Below are 24,011 nucleotides of genomic sequence, written 5' to 3'. Positions count from 1 at the left end.
GTATACATACATCACTCTACTGCGACATAAATTTGGCTCAACTAAAACGAACTTACCAGCAAATCTGGACTAATCTTTTCTCAGCTTGTTTTGCTTTCTCTGGGATTTTGGGTGGCTTTCAGTGGTAGGTCTGGATTTAACCATGTCTTTCAAACATGGTCTGGAGAAACTGAAATCACCTTCTTCATTTTGTTTTGCTGTCTCAGCTGTAATTAGTCATATTGGAGTCTTTTCCTTAAATCAGAGTCTTGTACTTAAAACTCAGACTGTTCTTTTAAAAACATACATTGGAGAATCCAAATATTTAGAGGCCTCACTAAAGACTTTAGATTTTGAGGATTTTGAGAGTAGGTCACTGTTGAATCTAGTCCATCTGATTTCTCTCTCTATTTGATCTTTTTTTAAAACACCAACAATTTGAAGGCTGCTTTGAAAGGAGTAAAGGTGAAATGAAGAAACATCCCAGGACCACCCGAGAGGGAAACGTCGAAGGCACACCAGCTGGTTTCCTCGGTGGCAGCGTACAAAGGCTCTGGTGGGTTCCAACAGTGTTGGCAGTGGATCGACATGGCCTAAGGCACTGAGCGGGGGAAGGAGGGCTGCTGAATTGGACTGTGCTGAAGAAGTGGAGCAGTGGAAGGCCAAGTGCTGAAACGCCGGAAGGCCTTGTGTAGGATTAGAAGGGGCAGCTGGCTTCCCTTCGCTTCTATTCCCTGGGTGTGCTGCTGGGCAAGACCCAGAGAATGAGCCACAGCAGGTGGAATCCATTTTGATTTTCAGACGAGGGTGGCACCTAAATCCCAGAGTGTTTGTTCACACAGGGGCATCTGAGGGTGGGCTGAGGTCTCTCCTCCACGCCACTCAGCTCTCTGCAAATCCTGCCTCTTTCTCCTGGCCATGCTCCTGAGAGGCAGGGCAGCAAGAGAGTTTCTGTTTTGCCTCTAAAGAAACCAAAGCGTGGGGACTTAAACTAGACTTAAACCAGCAGGTGTGGCTAAGCTGAACGTGGGATCGAGAGTTCCTGTACCCCCAAAGCGGCATTGTATAGGCATTGTTCATAAATATCCTGTTAACCCTCAGATACAAGGAAAATGATCTGGTCTTAGAAAATGCCAGACCCGCAAAAGAGATCCCGCAAAAGTCAAACCCATGACTGGGGTGTAAGTCATGCGCTTGGGCAGCATCTGCCTGGGTAGTACATAATTGTGGCCACTGCTGCATTACTAACCTCTCCCTCAGCCATTTGTGGAAGCAGTCATTCTTTGGGAAATGGGAGTTGGACCCTTCCCCCTTCTGAAATCCAAAATGCCATCAGTGTGATATCCTTCTCTATACCACCATTCTGACAGCTTGTGGGATCTTACAAGTTGCTAAAAGAATGTTGCCTGGAGGGAGCCTCTCTGGGTAAAGGCATGCTATGGATTCAGCCTTCTGGTGTATGGTCTCATAAAAGAATGATCCAATATCAGAAGAAACCGATTCTAAAATGTCAGGCTGCATCAGAGACATCTGGGATAGTTATTAGAAATATCAAATCCTGGGTCCCGCTCCCAGTCTTTCCGATTGACTAAAGGTCCTGGGGCAAGGCCCAGGAATCTGCATTTATAACAAGTCTCTCAAGTGACTCTGAAACGGGAGGTCAGGGACAGTGCTCCATGAAACAATTCTCAAGACAATACAGTGTATTTATGTCCCTCTTGATTCTGAACTTGAGTAAATCTGGGAAACTTGATGCCTCAGTTACCATCAAGACCTAGCCGGCAATATGCCTAAGTTGAGAGAATGGCAGCCTGATCTGAGAAGACTCAAGGAGTGTTTCAGTCTTGGCCCCACTGCAACCTCTTGATCCTCTGTTTTCCTGCCTATGAAATGGAGCACCCCCATACGTTGAGTTCTTAAGAGGAAAGATACTGTGTGACAATAGAGGTGATATTGATAAAAGGTGTGTTACCTTAAACCTAGATACAATTTAACAATAGCTTATACTTTATCTTTTGATTTTCACAATAACCTCAGATAGAATTTCACAGTAAACTATTTCACTCACGAAGATACTTTGGCACAGAGATGTGTTCTAGAGCCAACAGTGACATCCATTATTCCGTTAACAGGAACACCGAACTTAAGGTCAGGGTCCTGCTTTTCAAACTGGCCATTGGAGAATCTACATGGTTGAAGGCCCCACCAAGGAGTTTGGTTGTGGTATTTGGCTAAGGGATCTCTTGAATCTGGTCCCGATGTCCATTTCTTTGCTCTCTTGTCTGCACTAGCTCTTATGGAACTAGATCTGGGACTGGAACATGATCCAACTACCAGGGTGGTGATCTTCCTGGTAGACTTTCCTGCCTTTCTGTATAAAATCCATGGAGTATCATGTGGCTATTAGTACAGTCTGTTGAGTATAGGTGTGGCTACTATTACCTTAATCCAGAGAGTTACCAGAAGATGTTTAAAATGACCAGGAGAAGCATTTAAGATTTCATGTGACCAGAGTCTTAAACTGGACCAGATATAGCTGAATAGTCTACTTCCATTTTCTTAATGCCGGTATCTCATGCTTGGCATAGATTATCATGGGAGTCAGGAGACCTGAGTTCTGGTCCAGACTTGGCCAATAATCTTCTGTGAGTTTGGGACATTTACTAATCTCTTGGAGTCTCATTTTCCTCATCTATAAAATGAGATTTCTTGACTCTAGGTTCCCTTTTGGGTCTAATGTCCTTCAATCTAACTCCCACCAATCCACTAGGAATGCTAGGGATATATGAATGAGTGCCTTCCCCAGGAACCAGCCTGAGGACAAGTAAGTACCGCTTCTTGGTGAATTTCCAGGGACACAGAAAGCAGAAGGTTCAGGCTTGAGGAAAACGTGGGAGTAGGGTATGTTTATATTTTTTGTCCACTGGGCATGTACAGATGCCCATTGCCTCCACTATTCACTTTGCCTTCAGCTTTTGTTTTGCTACCTGAGGGAAGCCAAGACCTCTTGAAGTCAGAGCAATATGTGGCAAGGAGGAAGCTAACGAGGAGAGATTAGATGCTTTCATACCTAGTAGTTAGGAAGAAAGTGGTAGACACCTCTAGCTACAGACAGGCTTGGCTCCCGTAGGGCCACCTAACTCCATCACCAGGCATAGGAGTGTCACGAGGAACAGTTCAGTTGTGTTAAGTATATTCACATTGTCGGAAAACAGACTATCTATCTCTTTTTAAGAGCAAATCCTGAGACCTGAAAAATACATAAATTTTCAGGAATGAAATGTTGTAGGAGAAATGGCTGTAGACTGGCTTTCTAAAATTTAAATTCAATTTTCTAAAAATTATTCAAGAATTGGCACCATGTTTTTATGATTAAAATATCTTTCAATAGTTGAGTTTATGAGAAAGAGTTACCCTGCTGGCTGTGACTAATACAGATGCCTTTGCTGCATCTTTCAATTTTGGGCTTTCTCTTATTATATGAAATCTTTAGATATCTCATTTTTACTTCCTCCTTGGTTAAGTGAGCATCTTCAGAGGCACATAAAGCTGGGGTGCAGTACCACCTATCACCATTAGGTACTACTTGTTTGCCGTAATAATAAAGGGACTGAAAATAGCTGAATAGAACTTCTTTCCTTCCTTCTTTCTTCCCCTTTTTGTGCCTCCTGGGTGCCAAGCTCTATGCTAGGCCCTGCAGATATAGCAATAAACAAGACAAAGTCTCAGGTTGAGACAGACAAGTCATTACAATAGGAGGTGGTAACTTTGGGAGAGGGAAACATCCAGGATGCTGTGTGAGGACCAGTTTGGTCGCAGGTGAGGCAATGAAGTGGCCTGAACCAGGGCAGGGGCTTTGGGAGTGGAGAGAGATTTCGGCTGTTGGAACAAGTTGGTGGGTTCATGTTTCGGTGGAGGCCATGGATGCAGGTGGCTCTGACCCCCTTGATCATCGTCCATCAGGGGTTATAAAATGGTCACTTACGACCAATTTTGTTTGTCTCACGTGGCATTATTTTTCTAATGTTCCTTACTTGCCAAAAGGAAATACAGATTTTTAGCTTCTCATGAAAAATCAGAAGGTCTAGTAGCAATCGGCTGGAACCAAGTCATGGCCACCCCTTTCGGCAGAGCATCAACCCACCAGCCGGCCTGTTCTCTCATTTAGGTTCTTTGGCTGTTCCCTTGGGGCAGGGCCAATAGTTAGTGGGTGTGCACTGGTACACCTGAACCAGTTGTCAAATTGGTGAAATCTTCCTGTTCTACATAAATAGCTTTCCTGATCTTCCTTAGTGCCCACCTTGCTCTGAGGGAACATTTCCCAGCAGCACCTCCCAACCCCGCTTCCTACAACCTGGCTGTAAAGAAGTTCCATCTTGGCACCAAGGGCCCCCAGCTCCTCGTGCCAGTGCTGAGTCTCACATCCATTTGCTGACTAGTCTTCTCCCTGAGCCATGATAGCCATTAAATATTTTTAACATCATCCCTGCCTTTAGATGATCAAGTCTGTGGCCTCTGGGCTGAACCACGCAATCTTGCCTCCTGGAGCATGGGACATGTTCAATCACAGATGACTGTGGAGTTTGGGTTGATTTTTTTTAACTTTTAATTATAAAAGCTATTTTCAGAAGTGTTTATATTTGCATAGCATGGTGCTGAATGTGATCTAGAGATTATTAGGTAAATTTTTATAACCTGAGGGAGATAGGAAATAATTTTTTATTTTTGCAGCTCCAATACATTAAAATAATGTAATTTTTTTCAACTACTGAAAGCCATTCCCGGGAGATATTTAAGTTCTTTGTAGTCAGCCTCAGGTAGCAGTACAGATAAAACAATAAATAATAAATACACCTATTCGTACTGCTAAAACCAGACTGTTTTGCCTCTCCTTCACAAGTAGCCCATCTATGTGCGACCTGAAGGCCAACCTTGGAAGAACCTGTTGTTTCTCCTCCAAGAAATTGTTCTGTCTAGAGAAACACTTGTTCCGTTTTAATTAGAAACCGGTGGGGCGCTGGGCCGGCTGGCTGGCTGCTCCATGCCACGCTGTAAACCAGAGGGCTGAGCGCCGGCCAGGGAGTCTGAGCATATCTTCAGGGTGAGATATTTGGTTACACAGGGAGGGGAGTTGATTGCCAGTCCTCCCATCTGGAGAAAAATTTCTGGGTGGCAGGAGCTAAGGATAGGGTGAAAGAAAGTGATACACTGAGGAGAGTGGGGTGAGGTGAGGAGAAGAGGCTGCGCCCTGGCTGGGTGTGTGGCAGCTGTGAGGAGGTCAGCTTCGCCTCTGCCCTGTGTTTATCTGAATCGAACTCAATGGGACTGAATCATTGTGGGGTTCTGTTGGTGTTCTTCTCCACCGGTCTACCTCCTCAGGATCACCTAGAGAAACCCATTTCTCACTGCAAAGGCCAAGGGGCTAACTTATTGGCATCTCCCTCTGAGTCTTCCTGGGATGGTGGACTTGAGGGAAAGGCAGGCTCTTCTTGAACACCACTCCCTCTGAAGCAAAGGCAGCAGCTCCCCCCATTTCCCCCCACAGTTGGAATTTACTGCTTTTATAGCTCTTGTTACATCACTTCCTAAGTGGGGCTTACAGGCATCTCTCCCCACTAGAGTGTGAACCACGTGATGTCAATGACCACACCTTCCACTCCACTCCACTCCACTTCCAGCATCTAGCGCCATATCTGGCACAAATAAATTGAGTAAGTGTAACGAATGTTTGTCAACGAATAGAAGGCAAAATCCACGCTAGGTCAGAAACAGCATTGACATTATTGTGTGCATTTTCTACAACTATGCTGCTTTCATGGATCCAAAGCACAGCAAGACCTTGAAGCACTTGGGGAACCACGGACAATGAGTCACACAGGGAGAGCAGAGTGAAGCAAATAGGACCAGTACAATTCCAGTCATTGAATGGTTGAAGAGCTTGGAAATTGGATGTTTCTCTGTTAAATAATTGCTCCAATATATGTGTGACCCTCATATGTCAGTGTCAGCCATTCTGGATGAATCAGAGGATATTATTTCTGGAGTTTATGTTCATTTCAATTCCATTTTGAATTTTCCATGCACTCTATTGGAATCAGTAGCGGCCATTTGTTGAGCTCCCACCATGAGCCAAGCCCTGTGTGAGATACTTTCCAGGTATTAAAGGTCATAACGTCTCTGCCAGGCAGGTACTGTTCTTGCTGCACGCATGAGGAAACTGAGGCTCAGGCTGCTTACAAGGCAGCATCACCTTGTGCTTGGAGAGACTCAGTTTCCAAACTCTGCCTCTTATAATTATGGGACTTTGGGGGAAGTCACTTAACTATGGTCATTAAAACCAGAATATTTGGAAAGAAATCAACTTTTGTCTTGGCCAAATCACACTGGGTCAGTGCAGTTAGAGGAGCAGTGACACGTGACTGTCTTGTTGCGTGTCAGATGCACACATATTGATGTGAACTTTGTGACCTCTTTGTTTCCTTTCTTTGGGATGTGAGGAGGGACAGCTCTCAGGTCACGCATACTTCGAATTGTGCTAGTTCCGGAGTTTGGAAGAGCCTATTCAGCTCACAAGCTGGACAGGCCTTTCTCTTGGACATGAAAGATTTATGACCTGTTTAGCGATAAGCCCCCACCACAAAAACCTCATTGAGCTTGTTACACATTATCTCCCAAATATCAACTCAGATTAAAAGGACCGTCTGGCCCACTGACAATTATCCATTGGCTTCTGTACAGTGTGTTATTGTACAGCACTTCCTCAGGAACTATAATTAGGTGGTTGTGTAAGGAGTCCACAGTGCACGTTTGAATAGCGACTCTATTTGGCTCATGATATCACTCCTTCACTCCAGTCCCTTCTCATCATGTGGCCTTCACTGCGGTGTGGCTGGAATTCAGTGCACGTGAAATCAGACCTTCACTGAGTTTTCTGTGAAGTAATGATAGCACCTAGGATGAATCACTTGGGACAAGAGCCTTTACATTCCTGAAATAATTATGGTGTAAGAGCCAAGAGTTCTGGGAACCTCACTTTTTAACTCTTGGATCTGGACAAGTCCCTCAGCCTCTCAGAGTCTTCCTTTGTTCTTCTGGAAATTGGGGTTCACGGTACGAGCAACCCAAGTGGGTTATAATGTATAGATTACCTCCCTCTTTCTCCCCTCCCACACCTGCTCAGTGACCACATCCTGAGCATTCCACCTCAACTCCAACTGCTCCTCAACTGTTTCTCTATCTCCGTGGCCACTGTCCTGGTCCCAGCCACTATCTCCTCTTGCCTTAGACCACTGCACCAGCCTTTGACTGGTTTTGCTGCACCCTCTCTGACACCCCTGTAATAGACTTGCTGCTTCCACAGTGATCTTCCTGGACAATCATTTGGAACATATCCTCTGGCTTAAAACCTTCCAGTGGTATCTCTGTGCTCTAAGGATAAAGCCCCAATTCTTCATCTTGACCTATCAGACCCTGCGTGAACTGTCCCTGTCTATATCTCACATGTCATGTCATGCCACTCTCCCCTCACTACCAGCATTCCAGCCAAATCAGCTTATTTTCAGCAACTCAAATATATCAAGAACTCTCTTTTTTAAAAGATTTTTGCACTGGATGTTCCTTCTGCCTAGAACATTCTCTACTTCCTTCTCAAGCCCCTCCCATGACCTGCTAACCCCAGATCCTCCTTTAAGAACTAGTTTCAAAGGTCGCTTCCTTGGGAAATCTTCCTGAAACCACCCCCAACCTCCACCGTTATATAAACTCCTGATAAATAGTTCTACTCTACTTCTTTGCATAGGTCACAACTCCAATTAAATAATTACTTGGGAAAATATTTGTTTAAAGTCTGTCTCCCTCTCTGGACTGTTTCTGGAACCCAGTCTCATTCTCATCACACTGCATGGCACATAATGTTCATCAATAAACATTGTGGAGGGGATAAAACTTATTACTCCTCTCTGAACTTCATTCTACCATTTTTTGTAGTTGAACATCCTTGAGGGGCACCTTTGCTATTTAATTTCCAGTCTCCTCTTGGTTGAGAGGACAGATGACTCTGTGCGGGGGAATCCCATCTCTGGGTTTTCTTGGCCACCATGGGCTGGCTGGAAAGTATGGTAGGAGTCAGGAAGAGTCATTGACCTATTGAATGTCAGAGCTAGAAAGAGGCTTAGAGTTCAGTGAACCCTATGACCACATTTTACAGATGGGGAAACTGAGTCTAAGAGAGAAATTGAATGTTATGCCCAAGAGCAGAGCTAAGGAATGGATTCAATGACCCTAAAATGTTCTTTTATCAGACATAAATACATCCATACAAAAATATGTATTCAGAGAACATTTCGTAATTGTCATTTCTGTTGCCTCATTGATCCTCAGAGCAGCCTTGAGAAGAAGGAAGGTCAATCATGGTTGATCCTGATTTTACAAATGAGGAAACAAGAACAGAGAGTATACAGATGATTTACACCTACACCCAGGGTCAACTCAGCTTACGAGTGCAGAATCCTGACCGAGTCCCCAAGCTTCTGGAACTCAGGCAAATGTTTTTCCCACTGTACTGCTCTGCACCTTTCACAAATAGCTACTTGGTCAACTCCAATTCAGGTAAGAAATGCATTGGCCAGGGAGTACAGCTGTAAGCAAAGAAAAGTTCTGCTTCGTTCTCTTCCTTACTCCCTTGGTGGCTATGATGTCTGTCACTTGCCCTTCCATCTGTCAGGAGGAACTATCTTAAGCCAGAGGGCATGATGGGAAGAGAGTAGAGGTACTGTAGAATCAGCCTCACCTGGGTTTAAATCTGGCTCTGCTACCTACACCTGGGTGACCCTAACCAGGTTATAGGAACCTCTCTGAGCCTTAGGTTTCTGGCTGTAAAATGACTGCCTCTCCCTAGCTTTGTTCAGGATGAGGTGAGGTAGTGTCTATAAGATGCAGAGAAGACAGAAGGTGCTCCACTAACACGACTTATCCTAACATCAAAGGTAGCATGGAGCAACAAAGCTGAGAAGAAAATGCCAGCAAAGGCCATCCTTTGGGCAGAAAAGGTGTCAGAAGGGCGAAATGAACCCTGGGGGTGTGGTTAATCAGGGAGCAGTTTTGCAGGCTGATGCAGATTGTGTTTTAGCTGCAGTCTTATTGGCTGCCTCCTGAATTCACGTGAGTCCCCATGTGTCACGCATCACGCCCATTGCACGGGTATGCGTACTTGCTCGGGCAGTTGAGGGGGGGTGGGGAAGACAGGAGGCAGGCAGTGTCCCAGCAGCTCCCCTCACCCCCAGCATCACCAACACATTTCTGCACAAATTACGTTTCCCATCTCTGCATTTGGGTGGGGAAAGTTAAAAAAATAAATGGGAGAAAATGCTTATCAGTTAATCTGATTGTGGGTTCATTCTTAAAGCCATTGGGGAGCTTTTGTTTTTCTAAGCTGTGACTTCACAAAATGTATCCAGAAAAGGTGCTTAAAGGAAGTTATTCCACTGAGCCGTGAATGCTGTCATTTTATGAGTACCCTTTTTCCCAGTCTAGAAGCTGAAGTCCAAAAACACCATCCCTAAAGGTTAAACTAGAAAATATAAATTGAAATTGTTTTTTCATTATCAACATTTAAATTAAAATTTCATGGCAGACTCAGGAGCAAGGAGGAGGGGTGGCGGAGAGAGGTGTCAGGTGATCAAAGTAGAGAGATCTAGTTCAAAAAAAAAGGCAAGTCCAGGTCATTCCTGTGTGCTCCTCAGCAGCTTCTCAGATAGGCAGAAGTCATGGCCCTGGGGAATTTACCAAGTTCAAGGGCTGTGCCTTAGCCCGCAGGCTCTGTCACTGAATTTTGTCCACAGATCAAGGGCAAGTCCAGGGGCAGACCCATCCCCCCCAAACTCCCAAGACTGAGATGAAAGCAGAAGCTGGATTAGTTAATTTCCAGCGAGAAATCACCGTGGCAAGGGCCGGAATCCCACGTTGGCATGGCAAGCTCCTTCCCTCCTTGCAGCAGGCAGATGCCACTGAGAACTAAGTTGAGTCAGAGGAATCGAATGTCTAATGGGGGAGGGAGAGAGAATCTGACTCGGCCCTGCCACCCAGGGCCCAAGGGCACCAAGTCCCCAAGCCAAGGATCCTGTTCCTTGGGAAGTCACTGCCCACATCTGCGTCCGTGACAGTTCTGTTCTGATCCCATTGTCACCAAACCCCATTTTGAGGGGCGCATCCTTTTTTCTAAGGAAGAGGCAAAGCTTTCTCTTCTTCACAAAGCTGTCCAGTTATGTATTCCCCAAAGATTGAAAATGATGAATTCAAGTTAATGAATGAGACATTTGAGATGGTGAAGAAATTGAGGCATGTATATATTCCTTGAAATATCTTCTATGTGTAAAGGGAAAAGAAAGCAAGTTATGACGTTATTACATGTGTGGGGGTGGTAGGAGAAAGGAAAGTGATCTCTGGACTGGAAAATTTAATTCTGACTGGCTTAGGTTAGTTACATTGTTGAGAAAAAGGAACCAAGGAGTAAATATCTAAGTGGATTAGGAAAGGCATAGTGGTAGTGGGGAGTCAATACAATTCACAGCGGGACTGTGTCTTCAGGCCCCGCTCTCCTGCTTCTACCCACATCCCTGGGAACTCATCCACCCCATGGTATCAGTGAGCACATGGGTGCTGGTGCCCCTTAACTCTCTATCTCCTTTCTTTCTCTCCTGAGCTTGGAATTCAATTGTCTACTGCCTATCTTCACCTTCACATCCCATAGGCAGCCTAAATGCACCACATCCAATATGGAGAACACATCACCAAGCATTGGCACCTACTGCACCACCAGTGGCCAGCCCCTCCATTGATTCTGTCACCCAAACATAAACAAACCTGGCAATGGGTCACAATCCCACCTTCTCTTTTTACCTTCAGATCTAACCTGTTACCATATCCAGTAGATTATTTCCTCTTTCCGTTTATCATATTGGTCTTCTCCTCTCCTTCCCACCCCAACTACCTTGGTCAGACCCTCCCCTACATCTTTCTCCTGAGCTATTGTCATTGCCTCCTAACCTGTCTCCCTGCCTCTACTCATATCTACTCCAAGCCACACTCCACACTGTTGCTGCAGAGATCTTTCTTCAGCACAAATGGAATCATCATGCTAGCCTTGAAAGGCTTTGGGTCACCTACAAGATAAAGTCCGAACTCTTCACTGGGGTAGGCAAAGCTCTCCTTGACCTGGACCCTGTCTATCTCTCCAGGTTTCTCTTTTACTTCACTTCTTTAACCTCTTCACTCACTACACGTTTATCACATACCTACTTTGTGCCAGGTATGATGTGGGTGCTAGGGATACAGGGATAAATGTAACTATCGCCTTGCACCTTACAACCCATCTACACAAAGCACATATCGTTCCATGGCTGTGAGGCTGTTCCAAGTTTTTGCACCTTTGCTCACTCAGTTCTCTCTGCTGCTCTCCTGAGACTGCACGACCTTTCCCCACTTCTGTTGGCAGGGACCCAGCTATCTTTCAAGACTTGCTTAGGATCCCTTCCTTTAGGGAGCTGTCCTAGAACTCTCCTTCTGCTGTGCCCCAACTGCCACCTGTACGTGGGCCTTTGTTCACTTATTCAAAGCATTATAAGGCAGGCTCCACCACATCCTACCTGTGTGATCTTAGGCAAGTCACTGTGCGCAATTTCCTCATCTATAATATGAAGTCAAGGATGATATTGTAGGAGAGGCAAAACTTTACCTCTACCCACCTTAGGTTTTCAGTTGGGACTCTTTAACAAAAAGATTAACAAGAGAAAAATAGTTTATTAATGGGTGCAGTGCACACCACACAGGAGAAACCGGAATGAAAAGTAACTCAAAGCAGTGGCTTGGAATTTTGGCTTATCTAGCATCTTCAACAAGGAATGACAAATCTATAGAGAAATGATAGGACAAGGGAAAGCAGTTTTAGGCTTCCAAGGGCAGCAAACTGTTGGAGGGTAAATATATGGGAGCGAACTAATGGAGGAAGTTTTGTTAAGGATTCCTCTGGTGCCCTCACTGGGCTGATAAGAGTCTGTCTCCAGTAAAAGGAGAGTTTACATCCTGTCTTTAGGCAGAAAAGGGGGAGCTTTTCTGAGGTTGTTCCTTCTTAATTACCTTTAGCTCAAAATAATTTTCATGTCAAAGAGGCATATTTTGGGGTGATATATTTTGGTTTCCTTTAATATCAACTTCATACTATTGTTTTGAAACATAGTGCCTGGTCCATTGTGCACCCAATAAATATCAGCTGCTGTAACAATGATAACGATGATGCCAACAAGGGAGAGTTTAGTGCAGCTTCTGTGGAAAACTGCTTGGCAATTCATCAGAAAGCTAAACATAGAGTTACCACATGACCCAGCCATTCTGCTCCTAGATATATACCCCAAAGAAATGAAAACATATACCCACACACAAAACTGTACACAAAAGTTTACAGCAGCATTATTTGTAACAGCCAAAAAGCAGGAAGAACCCAAATGCCCATTGACAGATGAATGGATAAACAAATTGTGGTATACATATCCAGGGACTATTATCTAGCTGTGAAAAGGAATGAAGTTCTGATACACGCTACAATTTGGATGAACCTCAAAAATTTTATCCATTAGATACCTAAGGGATGAGTCTGGGCTTGTAGAAAAGAGCCTTCTAACAGTTTATTCCAAAGTGATGTCAGTGAACACCCACCTGAAATACTAGAATTTGGATGGAAAAGAGGGAAAGTGTTCCCAAACAACAGCTAGTGTGAGAAGAAAATCAAGCAAACACCAGGGAAGATGATGGGTGGGTGGGGATGGAGGAATTCTTGACTGCATTGCTCAGAAAGGCGGGAGGGCCGAGAAGAAGGAAGAGGGGTGGGAGTGAGATCCATGCTCTGGGGAAGGTCCTGAAGTCAGGGCAGTGAATGAACACTGAGACTCAGAGCAAAGGTTTTGGGAGGATTTTGTGGCTGTGATTTAGAAGTCTGGGGAGAAATCAGGCAGTTGTAAGGAAAAACTCCAATTGCGGGGGATGCACAGGACCATGCCATGTGAGGCTGAAATGAATTGGTCTGGGGAATTTGGTACAGAGTCTGCACCTAATAGCAGGGGAAGCTCCACCAGCCAAAGTCTTGACAGCCCATGTGGAGATGGCAGGCTAGGCTGTCTTGTAAGGCAGGAAGTGGGGCTAGGGGAGGGTGCCACCGGACTCCCTTACTCAGGGCATATCTCAGTTCTCCAACTCCTGCTGTCCAGAGGGCATTATCTCCTTTGGGTTCCTGAGGCCTTTGGTACCTGCTCCAGTGTTACCTTGTCCTTCTTCTTCTTTCTCAGTAGACTGGAACATCGTGAAGGCAGAGGAGGTATCTCGGTCACCACAAAGTGTGGGCAGGAAGCACTCACTCTGCTCATTTGGTAGAATAGAACCTGATCATTTAGGGGAGGCGCCTGCCTTCCAGATACCCACAGAAATGAAAACGCCTTCTCAATTGATTGCTAGAAATGACACTTCTGACTTGCCTTGTGGGGAAAGGAAGTAGAACTCACTTCCTTCCTCTAGAAGAGGAGTGAATAAGTCCCTAGGAGAGGCCAAAGGGTCATTCATCTGTTTTTTCTTTCCTCCCAGCTCTTGCAAGTTTGCATGTGGTGGTGCATTTTGGTGGGAAGCTTGGAAGGTCTTTTCTTGGATAACGGGATGTTTGAGCTGGGAAGGGATGAGGGGATGTGAAGGAGGCTTGGTATGTGAATGGTAGGAGAAAAGAATTGGGAAGAGCTTTGTTCACCGGATCTTACCGTGCAAACAGGCCAGGCCAAAGGCATTGGTGGCAGTGAGGTTGTGATCAGGGAACCTTCACTTGGCTGGGTCTCTGCTGTTTCTGGGAGGCGGGGGGCCACCTGGCTGTCTCAGGGCTGTGCTCAATGGACTGGTTGGAATGGTCAGTGTTACAGGTGCACTGCAGCTTCACCTCTGGATTTTGTGTTCTTGGAGGGAAAAAACTGGTGTTTCTGCAAACGGGTTTTACTTGCCTGATATGGTTTTTCATAGAAATTCTTCAGCTTTCAGTGTTTATTCTGCTTATGACTATTTATCCTTACACTAAGGCCAAGAAGTTCCTCAGAACTAGCCCAGCCCTGTTGAACATATTTCCAGATCAATATTCTTAAACTGTTTTCTTCGCTGTGTCTTTCCTCTGCTCAAACTTCTCCGATGGTCTGCATTGTTGTGCCCCAAAGCATGGTTTGAGAATCAGCAGCACCGGTACTGGGAGCTTGTTAGAAATGCAGAATCTCGGGCTCCATTCCAGACCTACTGAATCAGAATCTTCATTTTAACAAGATCCCTGTGTGTTTTACATGCACGTTGAAGTTGAAGAGGTCTGGTGGACATGAGACTGAGATAAGCATGACTCCTCAGTGGACCCCATTATCATTGGTTGCTCCTCCAGATAAATATTCACTCCAGGATGGCCTGGTCTAAATGAGCTTGGTGCCCTTAAAAGCTCTCTCCTAACGTGTGCTCTGGCTTTTAGTTTCAGACTTCATTCTTATTTTTGAACAGAGAAATTTATACAATATTTATTCCACCATAATCCATTTCTCCTGAGATGCTGCTTTTATTTTCCCATTTTTCGATGTCCCATAGTCAACCACATGCCCTCCCCACTTCCAAAGCATGCCTGAAATTCCAGAATGCTAGACCAGATCAGAGCCCTCAGTCCCTTTCTTTGCCTGGGAAGTTTAGGCAGCCTTCAGAACATGCCATGTTCATTCATTCACACTTCCGTATCTTTGCTCAGCTGGGGGCCCTTATGGAAGTCCTTTCACCCCTTGAGCTATGCTTTCATGGTCTAGACGAAGCCACATGACTTGTCTGAAGCCCTTCCTAGAGACATCAAAAGTATCAAGCCCACACTGCACCATCCTTCCTCCAAACTCTAAAATCACTGATCTGTACCTATAATTTGGGCACTAAATCCTATCGACCTTTGCATGTGGTGGCAAATGGTTTATAAGTTTACTAAGAAATAACACAAGGTTTTCTTTTTGAACTTTAAATTTTGAAATAATTTTAGACTGACAGAAAATTTGTCAAAATAATAAGAGGAGAGCTCCCATATATCCTTCACCCAGCTTCCCATAATGCTAACATCTTCCACAACCACGGTACAATGATCCAAACCAGCACATTAACTTTGGTACAATACTATTAATGAAACTACAGACACTATTGAGAGAGGTTTCCCCAGTTTTCCCACTAATGTTCTTTTCCCGTTCCAGGATCCAGTCCAAGATCTAGCCTTGATTTAGTTGTCCGGTCTCCTTAGTCTCCACAACCCGGGTATAATTCTGCCTTTCTTGTCTCTCGCGTACTTGACACTTTGAACAGAGCTGGTCAGTTATTTTGTAGAATGTCCTTGAATTTGTGTTTGATGTTCTCTCAAGGCTAGATTGAGGTTTGCATTTTTGGCAAAAATAACACAAGAGTGATGTGGTGGTATCCTCAGTGCATAATTATATCAGAGAACATGATATCAATATGTCTTATTACTGGCGATCTTAGCCTTGATCATTTGGTTAAGATGGCGTCTGCTAAATTGCTCCACTGTAAAGTTACTATTTTCCCATTTGTAATTAATAAATATCTTTGGAGAGATACTTTGAGATTATGCAAATATCCTTCTCTTCTAACGTGTGCCCACCAATTTTAACATCCATTGGTGGATCTGCCCGCAAAAATTATTCCTGTGGCACAGACCATGTATATATTCATAAATTCTCAACTGTGTGAGATAAGTTAGCCCTTGTTAAACCACTGCAGTAGAGTTTTCTATTAACTGAACCTTCTTTGAACTGTCTTTCTAATGGGGTCCGATACAGCAGAATATTAATCTGATAAATGGCACAATCAAATAAATAAAATGCTCCTTCATTCGTTCATCTCTCTGCCCACTCATCCATCCATCCATCCCTTCATCCATCCAATATTCCTTTTTTTGTAAAAAAAAGAAATTCAAGTGCCAATCCTCATATTTCTCCCAGTTGTGCCCTTACTGGTGCCCCCTAGTCCCTACTGTTCTGTTTGAATTGTTATATGAACTTGCTGTTGTGGCAAAACGAAAAAGCCAAGATGGGAACATTAATTTCTTTGAACAGATGGTCGTCAGAATCAATCTGAAAGAAGAGGTGCCAAATTGTTTTGCTGGAATGTGCCATCACACAAAATGACTCTGTCATGGACATCTGTTGTTTTTGTCTGCCCAGCATCCCTCATCCCTTCTTTAAGTCACAGAACCCAAATTTCCTTTGCAGAATCTCACCTTCCATGTTCTTAGTCCTGCAGTTTAGTGGGATTGGCCCACCTGTTGGCACCAGAGGTGAGCACGTGCCCTAGGCCAGGACAGAATTACCCATCCCTCTGGCCATTGTGATTGGCTGAGATATTGGCATCTGGCTCTAAGTGGCCAATCAGAATCTCTTCCAAGATCCTTGGTGGAATTATCAAGTAAGAAGTCTCTCTTGGGGCTGGCCCCGTGGCAGAGTGGTTAAGTTCGCACGCTCGGCTTGGGCATCCCACAGTTTTGCTGGTTTGGATCCTGGGCGGGGACATGGCACTTCTCATTGGGCCATGCTGAGGTGGAGTCCCGCATAATACAACCAGAGGCATTTACAACTAGAATATACCACTATGTACTGAGGGGCTTTGGGAAGGAAGAAAAAAAAAAATCACTCTTTCTACTGGGTATCTAAGAGAGTGTGTTCTAAGCCTGTATCTTCCAATGGACATCTTTGCCACCACGTGGGGAAAGACAGTCTGAGAATGAGGCCAATACAGTGGAAGAAAGTGAAGTAGGAGAGAATGAGAGGGGGCTATTCCACATGATGTCAGTTGATCTCCCGGAAGTAGCTTTTTCTGAAGCTAGTTCCACTCCAGGACTTTTCAGTTGCTTGAGCCAATCAATTCCCCTTCATTGTATAAGGCAGCTTGGGTTGAGTTTCTGTTACTTGTAACCTAGAGTCCTGACAAATACAGATTCTTTTTAAGCACCTGCTACTTGTGAGGGCACATGCTCAGGGCTCTTCAGGATTCAAAGATGAGCCAGATATGTCCACAGCCCTGAAATATCCACAAGAAAGGGGCCGAGGCCATTAGCCTGATCCATACATGAAGAGCTTGACTGTAGGACCACCGGGAAGTGAGGGATAAATACCAGCTGGGGCGAATTGGGAGCATCAGAGAGATGAGGAACATTATTCCCAGCAGCGGGAAAGGCTAGGCAAGGGTCCAATGGTAGAAAGTGAAAAAACTCAGTGTGTATTTTGAGGTTCTGTAGGTCATCCTTAGTGACTGAAGGGTAGAGTTTAGGTTAAAAAGGAAGATTTGGGAGACAAAAAAAAAAAAAAAAACAACTAGAGAAAAGATTTGTTTGAAGCAAATTGTGGAAGCTCTGCTCCGTAGTCTCAGGGGTTTGACTGGCAGCAGGAAGGAGAGAGGGATTTGCTGCCGGGGAGTAAGGGCAGGATTAATTTGGCAGCAATGAGTACAGTCAGAGGGGAAGGGATGGGAGGCGGGGGGCCTGTGAGGAGGCCAAGGCAACTGTCCGGTTGAACCTCAGTGCAGGGCTGGGAAGGACCAGATGGAAAAAGACGGCTGGAGGCGGATGGAATCCCAGCCCCTGAGAACATTCTGCAGAGAGACTCTGGCCATATTTGCTCAAGAATCTTCCTCGTGGTATCATTTGAAAGCCATACTTTTTATTTCATGCTAAACATTGTCAGAGGGAGCAGTGGCAGATTCATCCTGAATGTCAGCCAACCAGCCTGGCATGCACACTTTTAATGGCATTCCAGACCTCAGGGCCTGGCAGACAGACTCCCTCAGATCCCTGCCCCTGCCTGGCTCCTGCCGTAGCCCGAGTTAGGGTGTCAGGAGGGAGTGTCTCTCTTCTTACTTGGTCCTTCTCAGCAGAAAAGGTCCAGGATGAGACTCCAACCCTCCCCTGCATGAGAATGTACAGTGTGGCCTTCCTAGAGGTGCCACTGCATTGGCTTCAGGCTCGGTGCCGTTCTGATGGCACCTTCACTCCTCTTGCTCTCCCGCCCTCCTCACGCCCAGCACCGCCATTGCTAACCCTAGTCCGAGTCACCATCACCGCGCGTGTGGATTGCTGCAGCAGCGTAGCTGGGCTCCTTGCTCTTCTACAGTCTGTACTCAACAAAGCAGCTAGAACGATGCTTGAAAATCACAAGCTAGATCCTGCTACCTCTCGTCTTAAAACCTCCTGATGGGCCTGATGGGGGCCGGCCCCGTGGCCGAGTGGTTCGTGCACTCCACTGCAGTTGGCCCAGTGTTTTGTCGGTTCGAATCCTGGGCACGGACATGGCACCGCCCATTAGGCCATGCTGAGGCGGCACCCCACATGCCACAACTAGAAGGACCCACAACTAAGAATATACAACTATGTACCAGGGGGCTTTGGGGAAAAAAAGGAAAAAATAAAATCTTTAAAAAAAACCAAAAACAACAAACCTCCTGATGGCTTCCTGCCTGAGTCAGAATAAAATCCTAAATCCCTACAATGGCCCCAAAGATTCTGCACCATCTGACCCTTGGTTTCCTCCTCAACTTTATTTCCTACCACATCCCAAGCCCTTTGGGCCTTTACACCTGCTACTCTTCCCTACTTCTGCTGATTGCTCTCTTTGTGGCCCATAGCATACCTCATCATAATAAAATCTTGTATCTATTAGGAATAGGCTAAGATGTGCTGCAGTAACAAACAACCTCCAAATCTCTGTGGCTCAAATAACAAAGGGTTATTTGTCATTCCCCACACTATGTCTGCTGTGGATTGGCAGAGAGTCTCTTTTCATCACAGTCACTCCAAGCTGACAGAAGAGCCACCATCTTGAATGTTGCTGGTTGTTGTTGACTACAGAGGGTCTTAATTGGCAATTAAATGTTAGTCTCAGAAGAAACACATGTCACTTCTGCTCACACTCTATGACCAGTCACTGGCTTCAGTCCACCACAAGAGAACCCAAATGTCTAATCTCACCACGTGGCCAAGAGTGGAAGGGGTCTGCAATTATTTGGTGAACGGCACTAATGATGACCACTAATGGCTGATTTGTTTTGTGTATGTGGCATGGATTAGAACCCCTTGGAGTGTCTTCCAGACCAGCAATTGTGCACTATGGCAGGGTTGGCCAGGTGGGGATGGGGCAGAGGGTGGCTGGAGAGTGAGGACAGGGGAGGAAGGTTGGTTACCTCTGCTCTAGCTCAAGGAGAATGAAAACGTGGCCGAGTTTGGCTGCTTACTGGACCAGTCCAATTGGTGCATGTCAGAAAATGTGATGGCCATTTGTCAGGTCCTGAATCAGGCCAAGGGTGCCTTTGTACTGACGGTGGGCGAGAAAGATCTCCCTGCCCAGAAATAACTTATCTTCTGGTGTCTGCAATTCTTCTATTAGAGATTCACTCCTTTGGTTCTAAAATAGCATTTCCCAAGTGGTGTTCAGGAGAACTTCTATAAGATGTCAACAGATGCTCTTTGGTCAAACAAGATTGTGAGATACTGGGTTAAACAAAATTAAACAGGTTTTTCCTCTGCAGCCTTCTCAGGGCCTTGTTTAATATGCTAATATGTACTGTCTCTTTCTGAGATGGGCCCAAAATATGCAGCATTTCCCCAATTTTTAAAATCAAGGAACCCCTGCCTCCATGAATGCCTCCCTAGTGTTCAACTGAGCAGTTTGGGAAATGCCCAAACTTTCTTCCAAAGTCTGGAAGCCTTTTCAGTCCTTCTGAGTCCCCTGTGGAAAGTAAATGTCCCCAGGAGGGGCTTTTCCTGGGAGAATGAAAGAAGCGCAGACAAGGCCTTGAGAGAATGGGACTCAAGAGAGTGGTTTGGGGAGGCAGAGGGTCTGAAAGGGAGACCGAAGGTATGAAGACTAAAAGCCATCCTTTTCCCTACTCCCAAGGATGTATGCTGAGCTGGAGTCTGGCAGACTGAGAGCTCCCTGTCCTCCACACCCCTCACCACCCCCAGCCTTGCTGCTTCCTTCCCTCTCCTGCCCGATGAAGCCCATTAGTGCCACTTTCCAAAGTTCTGGCCTTGCCCCCATCTCTAGCTTCTCAAGCCAACAGCATACCAGGCTGTTTCTAGTGTTGACGGCTTAGCTCTCCAGTTCCTTCTATCTGGAATGCCCTGTCTTCTCCCAACTCCAGAATGGGACATTCCTACTCATCCTTTCCTAGTCCATTCAGGCAGCCACCTCCAGGAAGCATCCCTGATCCCTTTCCCCTGCTCCCCAGCCTCAGCTGAATTTATTGTCCCTCCTCAAAGCTCCCACAACACACTGTGCATCTTGGTCACTGCGCTGACGACGTTGTATTTTAACACTCTATTTCTGTCCTAATCTGGAAGCCCCTGGAGGGCTTTGTCTTTATATCTTTTATCTTTACATCTTTATATCCTCCCTTGGTAGGAGATAGATGCTCAGTAATTAATTGAATGAATGAGACCCAGGCACAGAGTAGGAAGTAGGTTAAAATCCCCTGCATATACCACTTTAAAGAACTTCCCAAATTAACATAATCTATTCAGCACGTTTAAAAGCCTCATCCTTGTTTGTCACGGCCAACTCTGCTGGTTCTCTGATTTTTCCTGGGGCCTCAAGTCTTCCCTCTACCCTTCTCATCATCTGCCTTCTGTCTGACCAATTCTCCCTCCGCTGTCATTATCCCCTTGACCATCAGTCAGCTTTAGGTCTCCTGAGTCCTGTTGTCCTTTCTCAAAGATAATGAATGAGTCTTGGAATGTTAATGGCCTGCCCTTAGGTTTGTTTCCCTAAGTAGGCAGTAAATGCAAATATCTTGAGAAGACAATCTAATTTGAAGTGTGGGAAGAAGCTTTTTTTTAGGACGAGACTGGATTTAATGATTGAGGAAGGAAAAACTAGAGGGAAACAACAAGTAGATAACACAGGAAGTTTGTTACTGGCCATGCACTCATGGCCACATTATGACCTTTGTGGGTCCTAGGGACTTTTGCCTTTGTGGGTCCCTTTTCTGTAAAAAAATATTAAAAATTATACAACTGTGTTGGTGTATAAAGATGAGGATAATCCAGGCTGGATTTGTTATTATATATTCATTATTGTTATATTCAATTGTTTCTTCTGATCTAAAAAAATTAAAATTAAAATAATTGTTGGACCTCTAAAAATCTCGTGGCCCCTAGGCAAGGTGTCTGCTATGCCTAACGGCTATGTCAGCCTTCAGCCCACCACCCTTGGAACTGCTCTCGGAATGCACAGTGCTCTTCCACCCTTTTGGGTCGCACTCTTCCTTCTGCCTGGAGCATCTGGACCTTGTCCCACCCCCACCTTTGCGCCCGTCCACCTGACAGATTCCTGCTCAAACTCAAGGCCCAGCTCCAATGACTCTTCGTCTTGCCAAATTTAGCAAATTGAAATACAGGATGCCCAGTTGAATTTCAGATAAACAACTAGTAATCATTTCAGTACGAGTATGTCCCAAGTATTGCATGTCCCAAATCTTGCACGAGACATAGTAATACTAAGAAATTATGCATGTTTATCTGAAATTCAAATTGTCTGGCAACCCTAGTCTGTAGCTGTCCCTGACTCATTTTCCTTTCAGGCTTTCGTCCCTCCCGCTGCTTGCCAAGTGTTCTAGCACTTTCTACGCACCTGTCACCACACATCCTCCACTCCAGTCCCCATCATCATTATCCTCACCTGCCACAGGGCCGGGGTGTGGCAGTGCGTTCCTTGTCACATATGAGTAAATGAGTGCTTTCCCTTTATTTCCCTAACTATCTACTTGTTTTCAGGGATGACTTGGCAGCATTTGGTTTCAATTTCATTCAGGATGTTGTGTGATGAGACAAGAGTCCAGTTAACTATTGCATGGGATTACAGTAATAGTCTGTTGACAAAGATGTGTCCCAAGAAGACAGTTTGGGCTCAGACATTTCATTATTTGATGGAAGAAGGTCCGAGACTGGTGGCTGACAGCCCTGTGTCATCTCTGTCCTGTCGTCTCCTCCACACCCACCTCCCCTGCCCAGGTCTGTGTCCCCCCTCTCCCCACCACCGCCCCCGCCGCTGTGCTCTGAGAAGCAAAGGTGGACAGTGTGAGGTCTCGGGCTCCCTCCTCCCCATGATTCTGGGGTGGGATAGCAAAGCAGCTGTGGCCCAAGCAGGACCCTGCCTGTGAAGGATGGGGGTGAGGGGGCTTTCTGCTTTTGAGGCAGGTTCAGGAAATTCTGATTTTCTACCTTTACTTTGGGAGTGGACTGATTCTTTTAAAAGTTCTTTTATACTTTTACCACTTAGCGCTGGCCACGTGGAGAACACCGCCCATCCCGGGCTGGCACAAGCCAAGGCGACTGTCGGAGCCTGGCGTCTGGGCTCCAAAGTCTCCTAATCCAGTGCTCTCACACCATTCTCAGCAGCAAGGAATTCAGAGCCGGGTACCCAGGGAGAGCAGCTTTCCCTCTGAGGATCACGGCGGGGGTGGGGGTGGGGGTCGCTGCGGGGTGTGGGGCGGGGTGGGGATATCATTCCCTCAAGACCACGGAGCAGCCAAAGCACCAGCGGTTTCGGTTTGAGTGAGGATTTGCGGGAAGCCTGGTGAAAGTTCCCTTTCTTATTGCTGCAAAGAATTTCCCAGCTTTCAACACATTTTCCCTTTCTTGGCTGAATGAAATTCCCAAAGTCGACCGCTGGTTAATCACGCTGAGCAAGAAACCACAGTGCCCGAATGTCCAGTGTGTGTGTTGGGGGGGTTGGGGGGGGGGGTGGTGGTGTCCTTCCCATGCGAGCTGCCCTGAGGTTTGCCCCTCTACTGATCTCTAGCCCCCTCTCTGCTCATCCTGACGCTTTCAGGAACCGGCAACATGGCCTGAGGGAGTTTCAAGGGAGGGTCAACAGGTGCTATGAGAAAGAAAAGAAAACCATGGCAGCTTCCTGGTCCCATCCACCTGGGGAATTCTGCACACTAGGCCTCTCCCGAACTGTCACAACCTTCATTAGTCTAATAAAGGCTCTGACAAGTTCGAGGCTTCTCTTTTAACTTGAAAAAACTGTTGACGGTATTTAACTCAATGTTTTCCAAATTTACTTGATCAGAGAACCACCCCATCCTTTTTTTTTCTGAGGAGCATCTCACCTGGTTACTCATCCTGGGGACGCACTTTGGGGAAATGGCTCTAAGAAGGGAGAGGAGGTAAGCCAGAGTTTTACAATGCTCACATTCCCTCTCCAAGTCACTAACTCCATAGCAGGACTTGGCTCAGGAAAGCGCGGCTGGCCTCGGCACTGCCCTGGCGGGAGGACGCTAAACGCCTGAGCTCACAAGTGGGGACCGGCGACTCTCTGGAGCCTCAAGGCTAGGGACGGCACGCGCCGGGAGGGCAAGGCATTTCAGGCAAAGCCTGGGATTGCACTGAATGCTGTCTGTTGGAAAGCCTAGGCCGGCAGCCACTTAGAAGAGTCTTAAGACTGTCAGAGTTTGGTTTTGGGTTTAAAATGTTGCACAAGGCCACCTTTTAATAGTCAGAAGGCCTCCCTTGATGTAACACGGGCGTGTGTCATCTGAGGAGGAAGCGTGCTCTCCTCTCCCAACCCAGGGCAGTGGCATTTCCTCTCTTCAGTCTGTTTTCCTTGCCATCAGAATACACGAAGCTCAAGGCCACCATTTGCACAATTCCAGGGATTCTGCCACATTGCACGTAGAAACGATGTGAATGGCGTCCCCTAGAGTTGTGCAAGGTGGTGGCACCATCCAAGCGTTTGCCTACCTCAGGATTTTGCCAGGACACCCATTATTTGTTGGCACTACCTAGCTTTTAAGTCCTGCCTCAGTATCACATCTAATTAAAGCAGGCCCCTGTTATTTTCTATTATAATATCCTGTTTGTATTCCTTATACATGCCACGTACATATGCTTTCTTTATGCATCCCACTTATCAACACCTGGATCACTACGTATTTGTACTTCT

The sequence above is a fragment of the Equus caballus genome, chromosome 21, assembly GCF_041296265.1.
Source record: "Equus caballus isolate H_3958 breed thoroughbred chromosome 21, TB-T2T, whole genome shotgun sequence".
Classification (NCBI taxonomy): Eukaryota; Metazoa; Chordata; class Mammalia; order Perissodactyla; family Equidae; genus Equus; species Equus caballus.
The sequence above is the reverse complement of the archived record's forward strand: the minus strand, read 5'-3'. Positions refer to the sequence as shown.